The following is a 24,487-nucleotide window of genomic DNA, read 5'->3' on the forward strand; positions in this document are numbered from 1 at the left end:
AGTCCGAAATTCAGTTCCTGATCCAGAATTTATTACAGAAACCTACCCCAAAACAAAAAACCAAAATTCATGTCCAGAATTCAGGTCCAAAATCTAATTCCGGAATCCACAACCAGAATCAAGATTAAGAATCCAGGTTCAGAATTCGGTTCCGAAGTTTAGTTTAGAATACAGGTTCCGAATGCAGGTTCAAAGTTTTTGGAATTCAGATCTAGAACTCATATTCAGAATCCAGTTCCAAATTCAGAATTCATGTCCAAAATTCAGTTCCAGAGTTTAGGTTTAGAATCCAAATGCTGGCCGAGAACCTAAATATCAAATTTTATAATTCTGGTACTAAACTCAGGTAACGAATTCAAATCCAGAATCCTGATCCTGAAATGAGATACAGGACCAAGGTCCTGAATTACAGTTCAGAATACATTCCCAGATTAGAAACAAAAAGTCTAGAATCAGTTCCTGATCCAGAATCTTGGTCCAGAATTCATTTACAGTATCCAGCTTCGGAACACAGATCTAAATCACATGTCCAGAATTCAGATACAAAATCCAGTTCTGGAATTCTAGAGCAGAATCTAAAACTCAGGCCCAATGTTCATTTCCATAATCAAGGTTCAGAATTCAAGTGCAGAACCCAGAAGTAGGTCGAAAATTTAAAACTAGTGTCCATAATTCATTTCCAGAATTCATCTTTCAAAATTCAGACCAACAATTCAATTCCTGAATTCATTTCCTAACCAAGGCCCGGAGGGCCGAGTGTCATATACCATTCGACTCAGTTCGTCGAGATCACAAAATGTCTGAGTGTGTGTGTATGTGACAAATAACATCACTAAGGGGACGGGTGTAGCGTAATGGGTAAGTCGACGCCTTTCACGCAGCCCGCACATAGGGTCAGAGAGTTTTTCTGGCCCGAAGAGGCGAACGACCTTAAGGTTAAAACCTCTGTAATCGAAACAAAAAAAATAATATCACTCAATTTTCTCAAAGATGGCTGAACCGATTTCCACAAACTTAGATTTAAATGAAAGGTCTTATAACCTCATACTACTTTCTTGAATTTCATTTGGATCCGACTTCCCGTTCCGAAAATACAAGAAAATATGTGCAAATTTATTGAAAAATTCGCATTATTATAAAACTTACTATTCAATTCATCTAGTTGGCAGATCTTGGCACTGATAATAGTGAAGAAAATCTCCAAAAACGGAGCTCACTTCGATTTCTCAGCCGATTTTCACAAATCATGATTCAAATTTCATCCTGATCCGACTTCCGGTGCCGAAATTATAGGGCGATGAGCGTCAAAATATTCAAATCGTCATTCAAAATGACGTTGCAAAACTAGTACGTGCGGCTTTGCTCCGTTCGCAGCGTGCTTTGTTCATTTTCGTATAGCGTGCAAGGTTGCCACCTTAAATTTATACTTTTCAGGTGAAAAAAATGTAAATTTCTAATTCTTTTATTCAATTTGTAGTTACTTGTTAGTGTTATTACAAGATCATGATTCTTCAAAACTACACTTATTGCCTTTCTCATATAGAAATTTTATGCAATCACTTGAAACATTGACTAGTGAAAATTGACCAAGAGGGCTAAGTGTTCTATATCATTCGACCCAGTTCATCGAGCTGAGCAATCTATGTGGCTGTGCGTGTATGTGTGTGAGTATGTGTCAAATAATGTCACTCATAAAATAAAAAATCTCGTAGTTCCATAGGTTGCTATTGAATTTCACACCGTCATGTAGACGATGCAAAAATCGGTAAAATTCTTATACATTTGGCTTAAAACTGATTCAATTTGTAAGCTATATTAGTTACTTACTAAACGTACCGACTTCGGTTATACTGGTTCCAAGTTCCCGGTTCCAGAAGTACCGATGATTTGATCGATTTCCACGACCAGGCTCAAGCAAAAGCTCCTATAATCTCATAGTCCTATGTTTAATTTCAACCGGGTCCGACTTCCGGTTCCAGAACTATAGGGTAAAGTGGGTTTAATCATTTAATGCAACGATGCAAAATGGAGAAAAATTCTTCTCAACCTGACATAACTGTTTACAAATTGAAAAGGTTATGTTAGTTCATACCCAAAGAAAGTTTCCTATTTTATTCAAATTGCAAAAAAAATTCTTCACAGAATCTTCTAGTGATATTTTTGAAAATATAATTAATATGAGAAAGGCATCATTACACCACTAGGTGGATTGCATGGTACAACAACTTAACAAGGACAACTAGAGCGAGAATTAAGCAAATATTGTTAATTCAATTCTCTCACACTACTACTTTAGCATCAATGTGTAGTTTAAAGTATATCCTTAGATAACAGATATACAGGCTCGAACAACATTTTCAAAATTCTGAGTAAATTTCAAATTTGCTATACGTTGGAAACACTACTGCCACCTACTCGACTGTTCACCGCGATCTTTCAAAACGTTCCACTACGTTCCGGAACGATAACAAAATCCTTCTGTCTGTTTTAGAAATATTCCAACTACAACAATTTTAACACGATTTCCCTAAGTGTTAAGTACAACTTTATTTACATGTCGAATAAGTCACACGAGAATTCGATCGGAATAAAACAATAAAAAACTTGTCATTTTAACCAACAGCAAAACAAAAATCTAGCGTGAAGTGAATGTTGCACCCAAAATTGTGGCTCAGTGAAATCGACACCCAAATCGTGGTGGCACCTCGCGTCGATTGTGGTGACATCTGCAAGTGTTCGCCACGCTGATTCAGCAAATTTTACACACAGTTCATATGTGAGCCTGTATATCTGTTATCTGTGGTATATCTATGACACATGTGTTGGAGGCTATAGGATTTATTACTTCTTAGGTTGAGTGTAATTTTCGTTAAGTAAAATTTCATGTCCGCCATTTTGCATTTATTACCGTCGAATAAATTTTAGTATACTAAAAAAGGAGGAAATACGATTGACTTCTATGTTTCACTGTATATGTATAGTAAAATGAAGATAAATCACAAAAAAATAATTTTCATTAGTTATAATACTTGTATTTTTTCTATGCATTCAATGAAAGCTAATTTTTTTTAATTCTGAAAAAGCCTCAAGTCGTAAAGAAAACCTTATATATTCTTGCTATGGAATTCATCCGAGTAATTTTAATGGTGATCGTGAAACAGGTTTTAAAATTTTCCTCAATTCTGAATAATTTCGAAATAGATTTAACACAGGGGTATGCTGGTTCTTCATTTTGCTCCATAAACCTTATGAAGAACTTTTTTTTTATTTAACAATATATTTAATAAAGCACACTGCCTTAGCTCTAAAATGCCGAGAGTATTTCTTACCTGTACTTAAGACTACACAGCAAAAATTATGAAATTTACATGTAATGCAAATCCACATATGACACAATTCATAAGAAAGTAATCCGTGAAACGACTGAATTTTACATAAATTATATAAATATACCTCAAACATACCTCGCCTTCCAAGCAAACGTGTAAATTTACATGTTCTAGCAGTTAAATGTAAGTTAGATTCGCTTTAAAACTGAGTTATTTTTGACGGTCATATATGTCGGTCTCTGAAGACGTAAATTTACACGATTTTTTCTAGGTTTGCATGTTCGCACGAGAATTCATCTCCGGTTATAACGTTGGTAATCCCCACGATGTAGAATTAACAATTAACTTTGTTCTCGGTTATAGCAACTGGACGTGATTCGATGGATGATCCTGAAACGCTTGATATTTACACTTTTTTCCATATTTTCTTGTTTTTTTTTTAAATCGACAACCGCACACAGAAAAAAATTATGAATTTTACTGGTGACATAATTCTACAAACGATACAATTCATAACTACTTAAACTCTCAAATGACGCAATATTCCATTCGTACGGAAATTTACTGGTTCCGAGTGTAATTTGCACTCGGTTAGTAAGTGAGGCTGTATGAATTTATATGCACGATTTACCAGCCAAGCAGTAGTGCTTCTGTGGCTCAGTCACTAACTGGTGTGCTTCGTGATCTAATGTTTTTCGGTTCAAGTCGCGTTGTTGCAGTTGATCTTTTGATTTTTATTCCATTCATTTTGAAGCCATGTAATTTTCAAATCACACTATTTTACATGTTCTTGAATATAAATTTGTGTGAAATATGACGCTCCGTTTATGTGCATCTGATAAGATGTAAAATCACAAGAATTTTTCGAACTGTGTAGGATAATTTCATGAACTGTAATTGTCGTACATTGATAACCGCTACTCTAGGGGATCCAGTCTCCAGTTTTGGTCGGCAGTGGCTGATGGGATGAATCTTACATGGATCCGTCCAGATGACGTGGGTACTTGTCGATGTGGCCGCATTGTTTTGTTCCTGTGGGAACTGTCCATTTGGCTGCATTATGATTTTATAATAGTTTTCAGAATGCTTTTGTGGCGTTTACCGTTTCAATGCGAGATTTACAGTGTAACACTCAGGAGAGCTGCAAGTATTTGAAAAATTAAATAATGTTTGTTCGTCTTCATGGCGTTTGTTAAAAAATGGGCGGGGGCGATTATTTTTGAGTACGCCTAGGGCGCCGTGCTCACTTCGGCTCTGTTGTGCTCTATAAATGGACATTTATGTTTTAGACATGTGTGACAGAAATTACATGTGCGAATTTTCGCAAAATAATGTTGTTTGATTCTAGAAAACAGAGTGCAATAACTCTCACATCGGTAAGACCATATCTGAGAAAACAAAGTGAATTTCACTATTACAGGTACTTCCGAAACCGGAATCCGGGAATATAACGGTTCGAAGTCGGTTCGGGTAAAGTGACTGGAATCCATTTTTGAGTCTATAGTCACAATATCCGGTCGTTTCTCAAAAAACGGGAATCAGAAAAGCCGATAGTAATTTGTTTGTCCGTCTACTGACAATGACTATCGATTAGAATAGTTTTGAGGCAAGCTTAGACATTATTTTACGTGTTTGTTTGGCCGTTTTTAGTAACGGTATAAATATTTTAATAATCTTCACCCTGTGATTCCGCAACGGATCCGGATGTTATTCAGGATTTCAATTTGGAATCACAAGGCCTTTTCTTTTGAAGTTAAGTTTTTGAAAAAAAAATTGATTTAAAAATGTAATTATTACACTAACCGGAAGTCGAATCAAAAAGAAATTCAGGAACTTTTTATAAAATATTTATACCTTTCATTTGAATTTAAGTTTGCGAGAATCAGTTCAGCCCTCTCTGAGAAAAGCTACTTACCTTACCTAACAGCTATAGGCCTGGGGTGTCCTTTGCTGTATCAAGCATACGTCTCCACAAAACTCGGTCCATGGCTGCTCGTCGCCAGCCACTCAAGGCACGGATGCTTCTGAGATCACCTTCCACTTGATCGATCCACCTTGCTCACTGCGCTCCTCTTCTTCTTGTACCAGTCGGATTAGATTCAAGAACCATTTTCACTGGGCTGTCGTCCGACATCCTTATAACATGCCCAGCCCATCGTAGACGTCCGATTTTAGCTGTCCGTACGATAGGTGGTTCTCCTAGCAGCTGTTGCAATTCGTGATTCATACGCCGTCTCCACGTTCCGTCTTCCATCTGCACTCCGCCATAGATGGTCCTCAGTACCTTTCTTTCGAAAACACTGAGGGCGCGTTGGTCCTCTGCCAGCATAGTCCAGGTCTCGTGGCCATAGAGAACAACCGGTCTAATGATCGTTTTGTAGATGGTCAATTTCGTGCGGTTGCGTACTTTTCTCGATCGGAGGGTTTTTCTGAGTCCAAAGTACGCACGATCCCCTGCCAAAATACGTCTATTAATTTCTCTGCTGGTGTCATTATTGGCGGTCACCAGTGAGCCCAAATACACGAACTCGTCAACCACCTCGATATCGTCACCGTCTATCAATATTCGTGGTGGGAGGCGTAGTGTTTCTTCTCTAGAGCCTCTTCTCCTAATGTATTTTGTTTTCGACGCATTTATGGCCAGTCCGATACGCCTAGCTTCAGCTTTCAGTCCGATGTAGGTTTCCATCATCTTCTCAAGGTTACGTATCACAATATCAATATCGTCAGCGAAGCCAAATAGTTGTACGGACTTTCGGAAGATCGTGCCCTTCGTGTCGATCCTTGCTCTTCGAATCACACCTTCCAGGGCAATATTGAACAAGATACAAGAAAGTCCATCACCTTGACGTAGCCCTTTCCGAGATTCGAAGGGACTCGAGAGCGTCCCAGATACTCGGACGTCACTCTATCCATCGTTGCTTTGACCAATCGCGTCAGTTTATCCGGAAAACCGTATTAGTGCATTATCTGCCATAGCTGTTCTCGATCGATTGTGTCGTATGCCGCTTTGAAGTCAATGAATAGGTGATGCGTGGGTACGTTGTATTCACGACACTTCTGGAGTACTTGTCTTATCGTGAATATGTGATCCGTAGTGGCGCCGGCTCCAGTAAACCCCGCTTGGTACGGCCCTACGAATTCCTTAGCTATTGGTGATAGAAGACGGCAAAGGATTTGGGAGAGTACCTTGTAGGCGGCGTTGAGCAATGTGATTGCGCGGTAATTGCAACAATCTAGCTTATCGCCCTTTTTGTAGACGGGATATACCACTCCATCCATCCATTCCTGCGGTAGAATCTCCTCCTCCCAAATCTTAGAAATCATCCAGTGCAGCGCTCTAGCCAGTGCCTCTCCTCCATGTTTGAGCAGCTCGCCTGGTAACTGGTCATTGCCTGCGGCTTTGTTGTTCCTCAGCTTGCCGATCTCCTCACTTATCCCCGTCAGATCAGGTGCTGGGAATCTGTCGTCGGCTGAGCGTGCACCCAGATTGATTCCTGTGTCGTTCTCTGTATCCTGTGTTTCGCCATTCAGATGCTCGTCATAGTACTGCTTCCACCTGTCGATCACCTCACGTTCGTTCGTGAGAAGGTTACCACTGGTATCTCTGTACATTTCGGCCTGTGGCGTGCAGCCTCTACGTGAGCGGTTCACCTTCTCATAGAATTTACGTGTATCATTTGCGCGGTACAGCTGTTCCATCGCTTCGCGATCTTGGTCTTCCTGGTGGCGCTTTTTCCTCCGGAAAACCATGTTCTGTCTGTTCCGTGCCTGTCTGTATAGTTCTTCGTTCGCTCTAGTGAGGTGTTGCAGCATCCTCGCCTTTGCTGCATTCTTCTCTTCGACCAACTGCTGACATTCACCGTCGAACCAGTCATTTCCTCGATTCGATAACCTCGTACCTAGTACGGTTGCAGCAGTGCTACTCACGGCGGACCTTATGTTCCTCCAGCCGTCTTCAAGAGTCGCCGCGCCAAGCTGCTCTTCCGTTGGTAGCACTTGCTCCAGTTGTTGCGCGTATTCCTCTGCAGTACAAATGCTACGTAGCTGCTCGAGATTTAGTCCCGGCGTTCTTGTGCGACGAGTATTGTGCACCGTCGATAGTTTTGAGCGCATACAAACCGCGACAAGGTAGTGGTCAGAATCAATATTGGCACTGCGGTAGGTGCGGACATTGATGACGTCGGAGAAGAATCGCCCGTCGATGAGAACGTGGTCGATTTGATTTTCCGTATGTTGATCAGGTGATCTCCAGGTGGCTTTGTGGATATCTTTGCGGGGAAGAAGGTGCTTTGAACTACCATTCCTCCGAAGGCTGCAAAGTTTACGCATCGTTGACCGTTGTCGTTTGTTACCGCGTGCAGGCTCTCCAGCCCGATCGCGGGTCTGTACATTGCCTCCCGGCCTACCTGAGCATTCATGTCGCCGACGACGAGTTTTACATCCCGCCGTGGACAGCTGTCGTAGGTTTGTTCCAGCTGCGCGTAGAATGCTTCCTTCTCGTCATCGGGTCTCGTCTCATGAGGGCAGTGCACGTTGATGATGCTGTAATTGAAGAAACGGCCCTTGATCTTCAATACGCACATCCTATCGCTGATTGGCTGCCACCCAATCACGCGCTGGCGCATCTTGCCCAACACTACAAATCCCGTTCCTAGAACGTTGGTTGTGCCACAGCTCTGGTAGAGGGTAGCCGCTCGATGCCCACTTTTCCACACCTTCTGTCCCGTCCAACAAAATTCCTGCAGTGCTACGACATTGAAACCGCGGATTTGCAGCTCATCATGCAGCATTCGGTCGTATCCTGGGAAGCCAAGCGATTTGCAGTTCCATGTGCCAAGCTTCCAATCGTAGTCCTTATTTCGTCGCAGAGGTCTTTGCCGATTATTCCGAGTCGTATTTATATCCTGATTATTTGTAACAAGTGTTTTCTGGGCGGCTTGTTAGGCCTGCACCAACCTCCTGTTTAGAGTCCCACACTGACACAAGGACGGTAATCAGCCGCTCCTAACATGGAGAACAGACGCTGTTTCGAGCCGCCCCAACATGGGGAACAGACGCTCGGGTAGGCTCGCTCTCTGTAAAGAGAAGGCAAGCCGCTTCTTCCCTGTCAGCATACGACCAAGGTCCCACCGGGGTTGGTTACCCGATCTTTCCTATGGTTACTCGTACCCCACCCGGCACCGTGGGGAGGTAGGGATAGGAGTTACTGGACAAGAGGCTAAGAGCCACATTGGGGCCTGAATTGCGCATTGTCCAGTCGTTTACCTACCGTTTTTTTGTACATATCATCCTGTAATTCCAGAACCGGAAGTAGGATTCAAATAAAATTCAGGAACTTTGTATGGGGCTACTAGACCTTTCATTTGAATATAAGTTTGTGAAATAGGCCAAGTAATATCGCAAAATCGGGTTCCATTCCGACGGTTTTGACCACAGTTCCGTGCTTCCGGAACTGGTAAAGTCAACTGGCCCCTCTCGAAACGAAATTCTTGTACTCAATCAACTGTCAGAAAAAGAACGGTAGAACGGTCTCCTCTGCAAGGTGGTCGTTTATTGAGAATTCTGTAGAACGGATTTAATTCAAATTGACTGATTTTTAGGGTAAAAGTTACTCAATTTTACTAAATTCTTAATGAATTCATTGAAATCATACTGAATACTTGTTTAGAGTGACACCCAAAATTACAATTTTGCTCTCAGTACTAGAGTTTGTATAATAACGCAGAAATAATCGAAAAAGAAAGTAAACAAACAGAAAATTCCATTGGCTCTAAGGTTCTTTTGAGATCGGAACGTCGGAATAATCACCCTTTAACATAATGGTACTTCAGGGAAAACATTTATTCCAAATTCAGAACAAATTTAAACTTAATGAAAATCCCTCAAACATCATCGCCTCTGTACTAATAATCGGCATATGGATCGCCACCATGTGGAAGTTTTCGGTTTCTAATCATTGCGTTCGGTGATTTGGACTCAGTTTGACTACGGACATAGTTTTTTACTTTCACTTGTCCATCGACAATTTCTATCTTGCGGATTAGTTTAACATTGGCTTTGTCATTCTCAACTGAGTCCACCTGTATGGTGGTTTTGGTCCTGAGTTTTGGATTGTATGTTCCTGGTAGTTGCGTAGTTCCAAAAGTCCATAACAATTCTCTCGCTGATCTGGTGGTTTCATTAAGCTTCATGTTTTCTTTTCCAATTGATTTAAATTTCTTCGAATTACGGTAGGATTTCGGTGTAATTGTTGTTTTCGCACTGCTATTGAAAACTTTTTGCCAGATGTCGGTATCGTTATTCAAATAACGACCTGACCAACTCGAGTTCAGTGTCGGTATTCTGGTTGTTTCAAGCTGAGAAATGAATTCAGAAATAAAATATTACTTGGATATTTTTTTTTGTGAATTACTTACCGCCTTCCATGTCACAAAACTCGATCCTTTGGATGAGCTTTTCTGGTTGAAGACAGAATCGGTGTTTGAAGTAAGGTTTGGCCACATACCAACCATCGTATCAGGCGGAACGTTCGAAGAGAACAGTGCTGGCCTCGGTACTAGAGGTGGTGAATATGCTACGGCATAGGGCATAGCAATGTGATCGTTGCTTGAAAAATTATGATTCAATTCATTGGGAAAAGGATATGTCCTATTGCAATTTTCTGGTGTTTTACACAGCAATGCAAATTCTGTTCCGTTTGTTGTTTCATTGGATGAATTCGTTATATCTGATCCTGATTCGAATTGCGTCTCGTTGCTCGACGACAAATCGCCATCAATAGGTGCTTCATTGTTTTCTTCCATCAAAGTCTGATTATTTAATTCAACAGTAACATCATTGATTGTCGTGAGCTCAACCTCAGCTTCCTGTCTTGCATTATCCGTTAGCTCCTCTTCAACGCTCCCGATGTCAAAAGTTTCTGAAGTAGCATGTGTTATCTGAAATAAATTTTTGCAGTACGAAAAAAATTTATTTGAAAATATGATAATACAGTACCAAAATGATGCAGATACATCCTATTAGAAGTGCCCAAACTCGACAGATACTCGTCTGCGGATGTCCCATATTGGAATGCTATGTGGCAATCGTGCTGTCGAGTATCACTATATTGGCTGTTGTTAATCGATTTTAAATGGACAACTAAAGCACAGCAATTGTATCACATTGAAATGATCGCGCTATTGTGCTTTTGAATGCATTCTAATTCGCGAACCCCTTCCTCGCACCGGAGTAAGTTGGAATAAAACATTTTAGTGCCCTAAGTTACTGCAAATTATGTTTTAGTTTATCCAAAACGATTTATATCGGTCGTTAGTATTTTCTCGCATTGTTAAAATTACAACTCAGATTGATCATATCAGTCAGTCAGCTGCCCCAACCTTCCTCGTTTGCCGGTAAATAAAGAAAGAAAGCAAAAGTAGAAATGTTAACATTTTCCCTACTCAACTGAAAGACAACGACTCATATAACTGCTCAGTAGGTGTCGCAGAGATGGAGATTCTGACGGATATAAGATCTTGAATTCATTCGAGCTTTGGATCTTACTTGATATCAATTGTTTCCTTAATCATCAAGTACACCGCTCCCTGTAGAAGAAAATAAGAGTTCTAGATTTTCCGGAATAAGCTCGGGAAAACCGACTGCCGAGTGAATGGAGATATTTCATATTCTTGTTAGCACATTCGTACCGACACAACGCCGTGTGCTTCCGAATTTTAACTTGTACGCTAAATTATATCGACATGTTGGCGTATAAAATCTTGTTAATAAACGACCCTTAGTTTCTGTTTTGTTTAATTATTATGACATCTGCCAAACATATTTAGTATACTTCAAGTATTTGAACAATCATCATATTTTTTCATTCTGTTAAAAAGGTTGTATTTTGTACCAGAAAGTGATGATTTTTGGTTCTCATTTGAAGAAAAGTGCTGCAGAGTTGCATCGAATGTTTATTGAGGCATATGGTGACCATGATCTATCAGAATCAACATGCAAAAGCTGGTTTAAATTGTTCAAAGGTAATGATTTTTTTCCCATAAATACGTTTATTTCTTAAGTTTTTATTCGCCGCAGCATCACTTTTACATAGAATTCTTATCCTAATATAATACTAACATAGTCACAACGATTTGAGTTCAATAAAACATTTTACTCATATTTTCAAATATCATATTATTTGAACTAAACAATTAACTGCTATAAATTTAAAAATAAGCTGAAAAGTTTATACATTTTGTTGTTGATTTCATAACCTATTTCGAGTTGTTTCAGCACATCATTTTTATTAAAATTTTGCTATTGGATGAACTAATGGACGCAGTAGAAGTCAGAACTAAGTCCCAAAAGGGTCAACTATTAAATTGAAACTTCAATTGTCTTTATGAAAAGATAATGAAGTTTCATATATGGAAGGTCACGACAAGCAAGAATGTCTTGAAGTGGGACATTGGATGGTCTACCTTGGGTACGCAAGGAATTTATTTATTGAGATCTGACATCACGATATTCCACGCATGTCCAAACGACATGATCAATATCACGATAGCCTTCGCCACAAGCACAATGATTAGTCTCGGAAAGTCCAATTCGAAGAAGATGTGCATCTAACGTGTAGTAATTGGACATGAGTCTGAACATCACACGAATGAAAGCCCTACTCACATCCATTCCCCTGAACCATGCCTAGTTTTTCGATATTTTAGGAATAATTGAGTGCATCCACCGACCCAGATCATCTTTATCCCAAGAAGATTGCCAGCTGGCAAGTAATCTTTGGCGAAACGCGCTATAGAATTCGTTGAAAGCAATCGGTCTCTCATAAATTTCACTCTCAATAGCACCACGTTTGGCTAAACTATCGGCTCTTTCATTGAGCCGGGACTATTGTGATTTGATAATTATTATTCAATATGTCGTTCAGACACTGTTTTATTTTGCCCAAGAAAAACGGTTCATTTTTGCCAGCAGCGTTTGAGCGAATGGCTTCAATTGCACTCAGACTATCTGTGAAGAGAAAATAATGGTTTGGAGATAATGTGATGATTACACTCAAACTATAATGAACTACTGTTAACTCTGCTATACAAACAGATGCAGGTTTTTATGCCTAAATGAATCTGAAACATTATAGTTGAACATATCAAATCCTGTCGCTTCTTCAATTCGTGATCTTACTTACTAAATATTTTTGGGATTTCCATCGAACGTAGGTGTTCCGGGATTCCACACACTTCGCGCTGCATGGATGTGTCGAAAAATAAAGTTGAGTTCGACTAATTTTTCGAAGTTACTAATAACCAGGGGATTCAGTACCCTACATCTTATTAGCAGTCGCGATGAAAGCTCCCAAAAACTTCAAGACTCATTGTATGTGTCGAATGCATGCAGCCTAAGGCAATTCGCAAACAACGATACTGAATTCGCTCAAGTTTGATAATATGTGAGTTTGCTGCGGAACGAAAGCAAACGCCTCCATATTCTATCACTGAAAGTATCGTTGTCTGATACCATTTTATCAGATCTTCCGGATGAGCACCCCACCAAGATCCAGTTATTGTTCGAAGAAAATTTACTCTTTGTTGGCATTTTGTTATCAGATACCTAATGTGTCCTCCCCACGTGTATTTGGAATCAAACCACACTCCGAGGTGTTTGAAAGTCGAAACCTGTGCGATCATTATTTCCATCATATGAAGCTGAAGCTGCGCGGGATCATGCTCTCTTGAAAAGACGACCAGCTCTGTGTTCTCCGCAAAGAATTCCATACCCAGATGAACAGCCCAAACGGACAAGTTATCTAAGGTATCTTGCAATGGTTTTTGCAGATCAATAGCTTTGGGTCCAGTAACTGAAACTACGCCATCATCGTTTACATAGTCGTTTACATAGAAATTATACAGAAGCGGACTGAGGCAATTCTGAATGTTAAAAATACAGATGCCATTTGTTGCTTTTGAGCGAAGGCAATTTGGATGTCAGACGAAAGTAATGCAAGGCAATCATTCGTCCCTTTATTTCTACGGAAGCCAAACTGAGTATCTGACAACAAACCGTTCGTCTCGACCCAAGTGTCGAGACGTCGTAGAATAATTTTTTCGAACAATTTTCTGATGCAGGACAACATCGCAATGGGTCTATATGAGTTGTGATTGGAAGCTGGTTTCCCCGGCTTTTGAATGGCGATAACTTTCACTTGTCTCCAGTCAGGTGGAACAATATTTTGCTCAAGAAACTTGTTGAACAATTCCAACAAACGTCTTTTTGCAAGGTCGGTCAGATTCTTTACCAAGTTGAATTTGTTTCTGTCCAACCCAGGAGCGTGATTGTTACAAGACATGAGTGCTATGGAAAATTCCATCATTGAAAAGGGGCCATCAATGGAACCATTATTTGGAGAAGACTCCCTAATAATGTTATGCGTAGAAACAGAATCTGGACAAACTTTCCTCGCAAAATCATATATCGATCGGTTCGAGTATTCCTCACTCTCATTTCTTCATTTAGGATTCCTCATTCGTCTGGCCGTATTCCAAAGAGCGTTGAAGTTTCTCTTAACGAACCGTCGACAAAATGTCTACAATAGCTGCATTTCTTGGCCCGAAGTATGTTCTTGTACTTGGTTTCTAAAATCAAGAATTTTTCAAAATTCTGTGGAGTTCCTCCTCCTCGTTTCAAAAACGTCTTGAAAGCATTTTGTTTCGCGTGTTTAGCATCTGAGCACTCTTTGTCCCACCAAGGGATGGACCAAGAAATCGTTTGGTTTGTGCTTGTTCTGCGGCCTGCAGAATCGAACAAAGGAGGATGTCATATTTTTCAAATGGGGGGAGCTCTTCCATTGAGTTCAAAGTACTTGAGATACTACTTTGGTATTTAATCGAGTCAACATTTTTTGTCAAATCATATGGAATATTAACTGAATTAGCAACGCCAACTGCTAATTGAGATGATGATTGATAAATGATCGCTACCGTGTAAATCAGGAAATGTTTTCCAGGTAGAATCTAGTCGAACTGAAGTCGATCAAAGAGATAAAACTAATGCACTTTGACATGCAGGAGGTCTTGGAATCCGTGTCATGCTACCCAAATTCAATACTGTCTTGTTGAAATTGTCGCAAATATTATATTTTAATGATGACCTGTTATCATAGTAAACGGAACCCCAAAGTTAATGATTTGATGTTAGAAATAAAAAATGTGGAAGACCAACAAACATGTATACTTCTAGTCAAAAGCGAATGGTAGCACTGTTTAAAGTTGCCCAATGAACAATTTCTATCCATTTTATCGTAATGATTCGTAATGATTTTTCGGAACGGATGTGAAAAGGAAGATGTGCAAGAAAATGATGTTTGGGATCGTTTCAAAATCCAAGATGGCGGCTTTCGGTTTCTTGATATTTAAAAAAAACCCTTACAATATGGATATTTTCGGAACGGGATTGATTAGTAGATGTCGGAAAACGATGTTTGGGGTGGTTCTGAAATCCAAGATGGCGATTTCTAGTTTCTTAATATTCCTTGAAAACCATTACAATATGAATATTTTTGGAACGGGAGTGATGAGTAGATGTCGGAAAACGATGTTTGAGGTGATTCTGAAATTCAAGATGGCGGCTTACGGTTTCTTGGTATTTCTTGAAAACCCTTGCAATATGGGTATTTTCGGAACGGAATTGATAAGTATATGTCGGAAAGCGTTCTTTATAGGGTGCTAATTCTGTCGGGTTCCACCAGGGGAGAGATCGAAGAGCATAACGAATGAACCTAACTTGAACTGATTCAATCTGGTTAATTTAGACATCTACGTAAGGACACCAGACTACAGATGAAGTTTCTAGGACTGATTGAACAAGAGTGAAGTACAATGATCTTAGACAATGTGGATCAGTGATCTCTTTTGCAATTTTAAATATATATCCAAGATTTCGATCAGCTTGCGCAATAATATAAGAGTAGTGGTCTCTGAAGGACAGCTGAGTACACCAAGATCTCTGACAACTGATAATCTCTCAAGGCTTTCTCCGGAAATAGTGTAGCTCCAGAGAATAGGCTTTCTCTTGCGTATGATTACAGAACATTGCGATACACTTAGCGTCAGTCGGTTACGTTTTAAACACAAAAACAGGTAAAAATAGAACGAAACAACATCATCTAGTAAAACTGTTAATATTAATCGTTACAGACAACAAAAGATCAATTTTAACCATGAATCGATCGAAATAAGACCAGAATTTGCCAAAAAAACAGAGCTAAGTATTTTTACACGACAAAGCAAAATCTGCTCAGTATACAATCAAATCACTTGGCAGGGAGTTGATACTCCACACGCCGTGTTCACCAGACTTTTCCCTTTCGACTACCCTCAACGACGACGACGACGCTTAATTCATAACCGGTGTACCTGGTAAACCGCTAAGTCGCACTAGCAGTTCAACATGGAATACTAATGCACTAATGAGTCAAAAAATGCAACATAAATAAAAGTCTAAATAGTTACGTGAACTTAAGGAGCTATTTGCAATCTTAGGAAAACAGCCATTGTTGTAAAACGCAAAAGCAGTTTTCTTCGCAGTCGTTGAGAGGAAATGCAAAACAGAAATATCATTTTATTTGGTACATTTTTCTTGATAAACGAATGTGTTTCTCTTCAGGGTTTATTTTGCTGTAGCGGAGAAAACTGCTTTTGCGTTTTTGGATGTTTTCCGCAGATTGTAAGCAGAGCCTTAACGCAACATACTCTTCTGCTCTCGCAATTTTCATAAAGAAATGCTATAAAATCCCTGTGACTTTGGAACGAGGCCTAGCTCAATTCGACATTTCATCGCTAAATATCTGTGTGTATATGTGAACCGACCTATGACCGTACAATTCTTTTCATTTGAGACGGCAGTGTTAACATTGCAGTTAAGTGCAACTAAGTTATTTTCATAAAGCTTTTACTATACTTCTGCTTAGCGATTTATGCTGAGCCGTAAGGTAGTATTAGCAGCTCAACAAAAACTGAAGATAGTTATGTACGGTTAGTCCAAACCGACACCTTTATAGGAACCAAAGAAAAAACACAGATGAATCCTTTTATGTTATGTTATTATTATTTTATGTAAGTTAGATTCAAATAAAAGGTCTTATAGTCCTTTACTAAATATCTGAATTATCATATATACTATCATATATTCTTCTAAATAATTCTCTGCGATTCTTGAAAGAATAACTGAAATCGGTTTGTTTGACCGTCTACCGATAAAAACTATCAATTGGAAAATATTTGAGGTCGATTTAGAAATTTTTTTCAAGGTTTTTCCCCATTTTCAGTGATGGTTTACAATTTTTAACACACTTTACCCTATATTTTCGGATCCGAAAGTCGGTTCCGCATGAAATTTAGGGATTACGCATGGGACCACAGGACCTTTCATTTGAATCTAAGTTTGTGAAAATCGGTCGCGCCATCTATGAGAAAAGTTAGAACACATATTTTCTTTTTTGCACATTTTACCCCATAATTCCGGAACCGGCAGTCGGATCCAAATAATATTCAGGAATTTTGTATGGGACCACAAGACCTTTCATTTGAATCTAAGTTTGCGAAAATCGGTCGCGCCATCTATGAGAAAAATTTGGACACATATTTTCTTTTTTTTTGCACATTTTACCTCATAACTCCTGAACCGGAAATCGGATCCCAATAATATTCAGAAATTTTCTATGGGACCTTAAGACCTTTCATTTGAATCTAAGTTTGTGAAAATGGGTTAATCCATCTCTGAGAAAAGTTAGTGCACTTATTTTCACAATTTTTTGCACATTTTACCCCAAAATTCCGGAACCGGAAGTCGGATCCAAATAATATTCAGGAATTTTGTATTGGACCACAAGACCTTTCATTTGAATCTAAGTTTGTGAAAATCAGTCGCGTCATCTATGAGAAAAGTTAGAACATATATTTTCTTTTGTCGTGAATACTATGACTATGGGGTGCCTTTTCAAAATTCACCCTCTGAGAGAGTGATAAGTTTTTGATCGTGAATATCTCTTGTTGTATCTAACGAATCAACATAATTTTTGTTACATGCCATCGGAAATATGATCACAATTTTATGATAAAATATTCAGTTGTGTGACATAATCTCAAATAATTCAAAATTAAACTTTTCTAAAATGTTTGGTATAAACAAGTATCAAAGAGGATAATTCATAAAGCGCGTTTGACTTCCTTTAGTGAAACAGCTACAAACGAAATCAGGTAAAAACAAACCTCTCAACAAAAATTGGATCAGTTTGGATTCCTTCGCCACTGCGGGCAGATGTATTTTGTGTCGTTTGTAAAGCTTATTTCGCTTCCGACAAGAGCGATTACGTCACAGCTACCAGTCATTTGCATTGGCGAAAAAGCAACGGTGGAGAGCATTACACAAAATCAGCCGTTCTAATGGCTCTGGTTAGATTTGTGCACTTTTCGCTGTGTAAAATTCACAGTAATCTAGATCAAGTGAAGCCTTCTTTGTTTTTGCGAAAAATGTGGAAAAGGGGAATGCTTGCATAATTCATACAATTGATCAACTAATTGATATTCGGAAGTGTTAAGGAACATGTCAGTTGTTTACGTAATCACGCATCCAGTTATGTCTCTGACATTACCCACCCGCCTTTTTTGCACAGTTTACCCCATAATTCCCGAACCGGAAGTCGGATTCAAATAATATTTAGGAATTTTGTATGGGACCTTAAGATCTTTCATTTGAATCTAAGTTTGTGAAAATCGGTTCAGCCATCTCTGAGAAAAGTTAGTGCACTTATTTTCACAATTTTTTGCACATTTTACCCCATAATCCCGGAACCGGAAGTCTGATCCAAATAATATTCAGGAATTTTGTATGGGACCACAAGACCTTTCATTTGGATCTAAGTTTGCGAAAATCGGTTCAGCCATCTCCGAGAAAAGTTAGTGCAAAAAAACGTTACATACACACATACGCACATACACACACATACACACACAGACATTTTGCGTACTCGACGAACTGAGTCGAATGGTATATGACACTCGGCCCTCCGGGCCTCGGTTCAAAAGTCGGTTTTCACAGTGATTGCATAACCTTTTTATATGAGAAAGGCAAAAAGTTTTTTTTTTATAAATTTTCATTTAGACCCTAACCTAATTCTGGTCTTTTCACCGGGTTTAAGTGAAAAGTTCTATTTTCTGCATGAAAATTTAATATTGCATTATTTATAAAATAACAGTTTACAATATACCAATAAACCCCTATGTGGTATACTTAACGCTCGTATATTTTTTTGACAAAAAACAGTACATTTTACAGTACGCATTTATCTAAAAATAGTGAATAAAAGACAAAAATAAATAAATTTGTTCAGCATCTTAATAACAGATTGAATAAATGACATGCGAATACAACTATATAATTAAAACAGCAAAAAAACCACCACAGAGACTGGAGTCGAACCCGTAGTTAGCACCTATCCGGGGAAATCGTTTTGCCAATTGACCTACCCTTCATGTGAAACACACGAAAAAACAGTCGAATTGAACAAAAGAACCGAGTATGTTCAGCTGTGCTCGGGCGCCACGGCGTTCATTTGTTATAGCAACCCATTTTTCTATAGCAACCCGGTCAGCCCTGAATTAGTCCATTTTTTCGTGTGTTTCACATGCAAGCAAAGCTTTGGTATTACATTCCTGTAGTGGAATTTGACCTTCTGTTTCAATAGACTTCGCAGCCGATTCAGAGTGTTCAGAACCAATGCATAGCTGAAGCTACACTACGAATCCTTCCAAGTCGGGGTTCGAACATACGACAACTGGTTTGTAAGACTATTGAACTGCCAACCCGGAACAACATGCTTAATTGGCAAAATGATTTCCCCAGATAGGAGCTTGCTGGGAAACGATTTCCCCAGATAGGAGCTGGGTTCGAGTTCCGTCTCTGCGGTAGTTTTTTTACGGTTTTCATCACACAGTTGTATTCGCATAAAGCTTGCTTCATTTAGAATTGGAACAAACTTTTGCTCATATTGTGGCGCTCCTGGTGGACGGATTTGGAAGCTCTTGGCGCCCACGTGTCGGGAATTTTGTCAGCTTCACGTATGATTTTTGACATTCCGAAAATCGACTGTACTTTGTAAACAATCAACATGGAAGCCGAAAGAAGGAAAAAAAAATGTGCACAGTTATTTGGAAAATCCATTGTGGTCTGCATCTAGGCTAGCTAAACAGTTCAAATTGCCCAGAAATACCGTATGGCGCGTTATCAAACGGTATAAGAAAACATTGACGACGATTCGGAAGCCTCAAGCCGATCGTCGGAGTCGAACTGACGACCGGAAATTGCGTGGTAAGATTTTGAAGACGATTAAGAGGAATCCTAATCTGTCGGACCGTGATTTGGTCAGAAAATTCGGTGCTGCCCATAGTACCGTGAAGAGAACTCGACTCCGGGAAGGAATCAAGTCGTATCGAGCTAGCAAACAGCCAAATCGGACCATGAAACAGAATAGTGTGGTCAAAATTCGTGCTCGGAAACTATATGACCAGGTGCTGACCAAGTTCAACGGGTGTCTTCTGATGGACGATGAAACCTGTGTCAAGGCTGACTTCGGTCAAATCCCAGGTCAAAAATTTTACTTGGCAACGGCTCGGGGGGATGTTCCAGCCAAATTTAAATTTGTTTTTGCCGACAAATTTGCAAGAAAATTTATGATTTGGCCGGGCATTTGCAGCTGCGGCAAAAAAACGAAAGTTTTCGTTACAAATAAGACAATGACATCGGAACTATACCAAAAAGAGTGTCTCCAAAAATGAATTTTGCCGTTCATTCGATCCCACGACCATCCTGTAATGTTTTGGCCAGATTTGGCAAGCTGTCATTACAGCAAAGCCGTTTAAGAATGGTATGCAGAGAAAGTGGTCCAGTTTGTTCCGAAAAACCTTAACCCACTCAATTGCCCCCAGTTCCGCCCTATTGAGAAATACTGGGCAATCATGAAGAGGAGACTCAAGGCAAAGGGAAACGTTGTCAAAGACATCAATCAGATGACGACCTGGTGGAATAAGATAGCTAAAACGATGGACGAAGAAGGTGTGCGCCGCCTAATGAGCCGTGCCACAGGAAAAATTCGAGAATTACTTCAAAACCGTGACGAATAATTTTATCCGTATTTTTTCTTAAAAGTATGAAGAAAACGCTACATTTGTATAAAAAAGATCTTGAATACAATAATAAATAACTGAAATACAGGCAATTGTCTTTGTTCCAATTCTATTTGAAGCAAGCTTTATCATTTTGTCGTGAATACGACTTACTTTACTATGGGGCGCCTTTTCAAAATTAGCCATATGGAAGAATGGGCAGAACTTAATCGCGAATATCTCGACTTGTATTAATGGTAGCAACATAATTCTTTCACCATTTCATCAAAAATATGATCAGGAATTCAGGATAATATTTTGAACAGTGTGCGATAACCACAAACAACTCAAAAATTAAGTTTTCTTAAAATTTGAAAACAACGCGGAAAACTTTTTACTTTCGCTTGGGTTTTTCGCGCAAGGACGACGATTTTGAGATAGTCAGGCACATATCTTCAACTGAATGCGTATAAAAGGGGAACCGTGGTCGAAAATCGATCATTTCTTTTCGTGCGTTCGATGGAAGCAGACGTCGTGGGAGTGGAATCATCAACCAGCAGCGACAGAGAATGCACCTTCTGCGTGGTTAATAAAAACCTCAAACGCTCAGGTCGCATCTCTCATTCGCTTGCTGGCCATCGAGGCGCGAGGACCAGCCAGCAGCAGCAGCGGGAGTTCAACTTTCCACCAGCAGCGAGAGAGAATGCACCTTCTGCGTGGTTAATAAAAACCTCAAACGCTCAGGTCGCATCTCTCATTCGCTTGCTGGCCATCGAGGCGCGAGGACCAGCCAGCAGCAGCAGCGGGAGTTAAACTTTCCACCAGCAGCGAGAGAGAATGCACCTTCTGCGTGGTTAATAAAAACCTCAAACGCTCAGGTCGCATCTCTCATTCGCTTGCTGGCCATCGAGGCGAGAGGACCAGCCAGCAGCAGCAGCGGGAGTTAAACTTTCCACCAGCAGCGAGAGAGAATGCACCTTCTGCGTGGTTAATAAAAACCTCAAACGCTCAGGTCGCATCTCTCATTCGCTTGCTGGCCATCGAGGCGCGAGGACCAGCCAGCAGCAGCAGCGGGAGTTAAACTTTCCACCAGCAGCGAGAGAGAATGCACCTTCTGCGTGGTTAATAAAAACCTCAAACGCTCAGGTCGCATCTCTCATTCGCTTGCTGGCCATCGAGGCGAGAGGACCAGCCAGCAGCAGCAGCGGGAGTTAAACTTTCCACCAGCAGCGAGAGAGAATGCACCTTCTGCGTGGGTAAAAACCTCAAACGCTCAGGTCGCATCTCTCATTCGCTTGCTCGCCATCAAGGCGAGAACCAGCAGCGACTGAAACTGGATTCTGAGTCTGTTATTGGATCTAAATTTAGGTCTTGAACTCAGGGTCCAGTTCTCTATTCCAGACTTCTATTCGGTTCTTCTTAAAACCATAATAATACTCCTAAAGAATTATGCGGAATTTACTTTACTGTACCTCTATACAACCCATTTTTGTCGTGAATACGACTTACTTTACTATGGGGTGCCTTTTCAAAATTTACCCTCTGAGAGAGTGATAAGTTTCTGATCGTGAATATCTATCGTTGTATCTAATGAATCAACATAATACTTGCGACATGCCGACATGGAAATATGATCACAATTTTATGATAAAATTTTCAGTTTTGAGACATAGTCTCAAATAATTCAAAATTAAACTTTTCTGAAATGTTTGGTATAAACGAGTATCAAAGAGGATAATTCATAAGGCGCGTTTGCCTTTCTCGTATTTTTAAAGCTCATAGCTCAGTGATCTGTGAAAGGATTTATATAATCTAACTACCAATAGAATCGAAATTTTTCAATTTAAACGTGTATAGCAAAAGCAATGAAGTATTTCAATAGTACACTATTGAAAAACCTGTCTCATTTGCTCCATGTCAACACCAGCCAATCAGAACGCGGTCTAAGGAAGAGAACAAAATATCTGCTGCTGTACAACAAATCGTCCGGGAAAAATGTTCCGAAAAGTGGTGCATATCACAGTGAGTTCCTCAATTTGGTCCTTGTGAATGCTAGAAACGATTCAATAAATTATGCAAATCCGAAATGAAATAATCGACAATAAAATTCTGTATGCGGCTATTTTTATAGCCGTTAGGACCGCCCATTAGTGAAAAAGCTACAAACGAAATCACATAAAAGGAAATCTCTTAACAAAAATTCAATCAGTTTGGATTCAATCGCCACTGCGAGCAGATGTGTTTTGTGTCGTCTGCACGCTTTCGACAAGAGCGATTACGTCACAGCTGCCAGTCATTAGCATTGGGAAAAAACAACGGTGGAGAGCATTGCACAATATCAGCTGTTCTAATGGCTCTAAAAGTTTTCTAAAGAACTATTAGGATTTGTTGTTTGCAAATCGTAGGGAAATATCCTCAGTTTACTGCAAATCAAGAACAGTTTGCTTAGATTTGTGCACTTTTCGCTGTGTGAAATTCACAGTAATCGAGATCAAGTGAAGCGTTCTTTGTTTTTGCGAAAAATGTGAAAAAGGGGAATGCGTACATAATTCATACAATTGATATTCGGAAGTGTTAAGGAACATGTCAGTTGTTTTCGTATTCACGACATCCAGTTATGTCTCTGACATTACCTACCCGCCTTTTTTAAATCTGTTTACCTCATTAGATACTGATCAAATGTAAAACTAGCTCACATTCACATTCGCTTCGTGTTGTCACTGTCCTTTCTGACGTTTTGTACTACCACAAATCGAAATTTGATGCGTTAAAAATTTAAAATGCTGTATTAATTTATGGTTTGAAAAATACAGTACATTTCAGTGTAAAAATACAGTACAAATTAAAATACAGTACATTTGAGAATATGAGAAAATGCTGTACAATACTGTAAAATATAGTACAGATACTAGCGTTAGGTATACTAGATAATAAGTTTATAAAAGTCTCCTCAAAATTTGGAAAGCAATCGATAAAGATTCGTAGCTGCAATGAGTTCGCCCGATTTTAAAGATCATGTTTCGTGTTTCGCGACGCGAGGCGCCTTCGCGAACTGTTGTAAACAACCAGTTCGAGATTCGTCATGACCAAAAGATATTTTTGTTCATTCTAGATAGTTTTAGGAAAATTTTAGGTTCACAAAAAAAATTTCGATTTTTTTACGATCTTAGGATTCAACTGAGAGGTCTTCAGATTCCGTCAGAATATTCCGATCTTAATTCAGTTCCAATTTCCGGTTTCGGATATAGGGTACCTTAGAGTAAAAATATCAATTTCAAGAGTTTTTTTCATAAGTAATCATGTGATGAGTAGCGAATTCTTCTTCTTAATTAGTTGATAAAATTTTAAATTTGCTAAACTAGAGCAAAGAAAAAAAGTTGTGCCTAAAAAGCTATATACTGCTATTGTTAAAGCTTGTTATCATACTGGGCTTTGTGACAATAATTCAGATAGGACGAGTCATTATTATTGACAATTTTACAGGTCAGTCGTCAACAATATTCGTCGGATAATTGGTTTAAATGTGTTGTTTATATAATAACACCCACAAAAAAGGACCGCGGAAAAACTAACCGGCTGTCTGGAAAATGAGAAAATTTAACTGATTATTTAAATGAAATATAGATGTCAGGACTGCCCATATCTTTTCAAACCCTCTACATTTCAGTGTAGTGAAAAGTTTTCTTTACCCATTTGTAGAACCAATACTTGAACCTTTTAGGTGCTGCCCTCTAGAAAACCTCTTACAGAAATGAAAGTAAGTGTTGAAATATTTCAACACGGGCACAAAAATAACACAACTTACACTACTTGAATGTTGGCTAAAGCTAAAAAGGTAAAGTATAACATCGTGAGCACCATTTCAAAGACTGTGAAAAATGTTTGTTGTCTAATAGGTACTGTCTTGACAGTCGTAAATCAGAGAACATCATTTGCGTCAGCCATCTCGCAGCAATTTTTTTTTTTGCCGGTGTTTATTAATCACGATTGCCACTGTGTTCTGTA

This window comes from Malaya genurostris, chromosome 2, assembly GCF_030247185.1.
Source record: "Malaya genurostris strain Urasoe2022 chromosome 2, Malgen_1.1, whole genome shotgun sequence".
NCBI classification, from domain to species: Eukaryota; Metazoa; Arthropoda; class Insecta; order Diptera; family Culicidae; genus Malaya; species Malaya genurostris.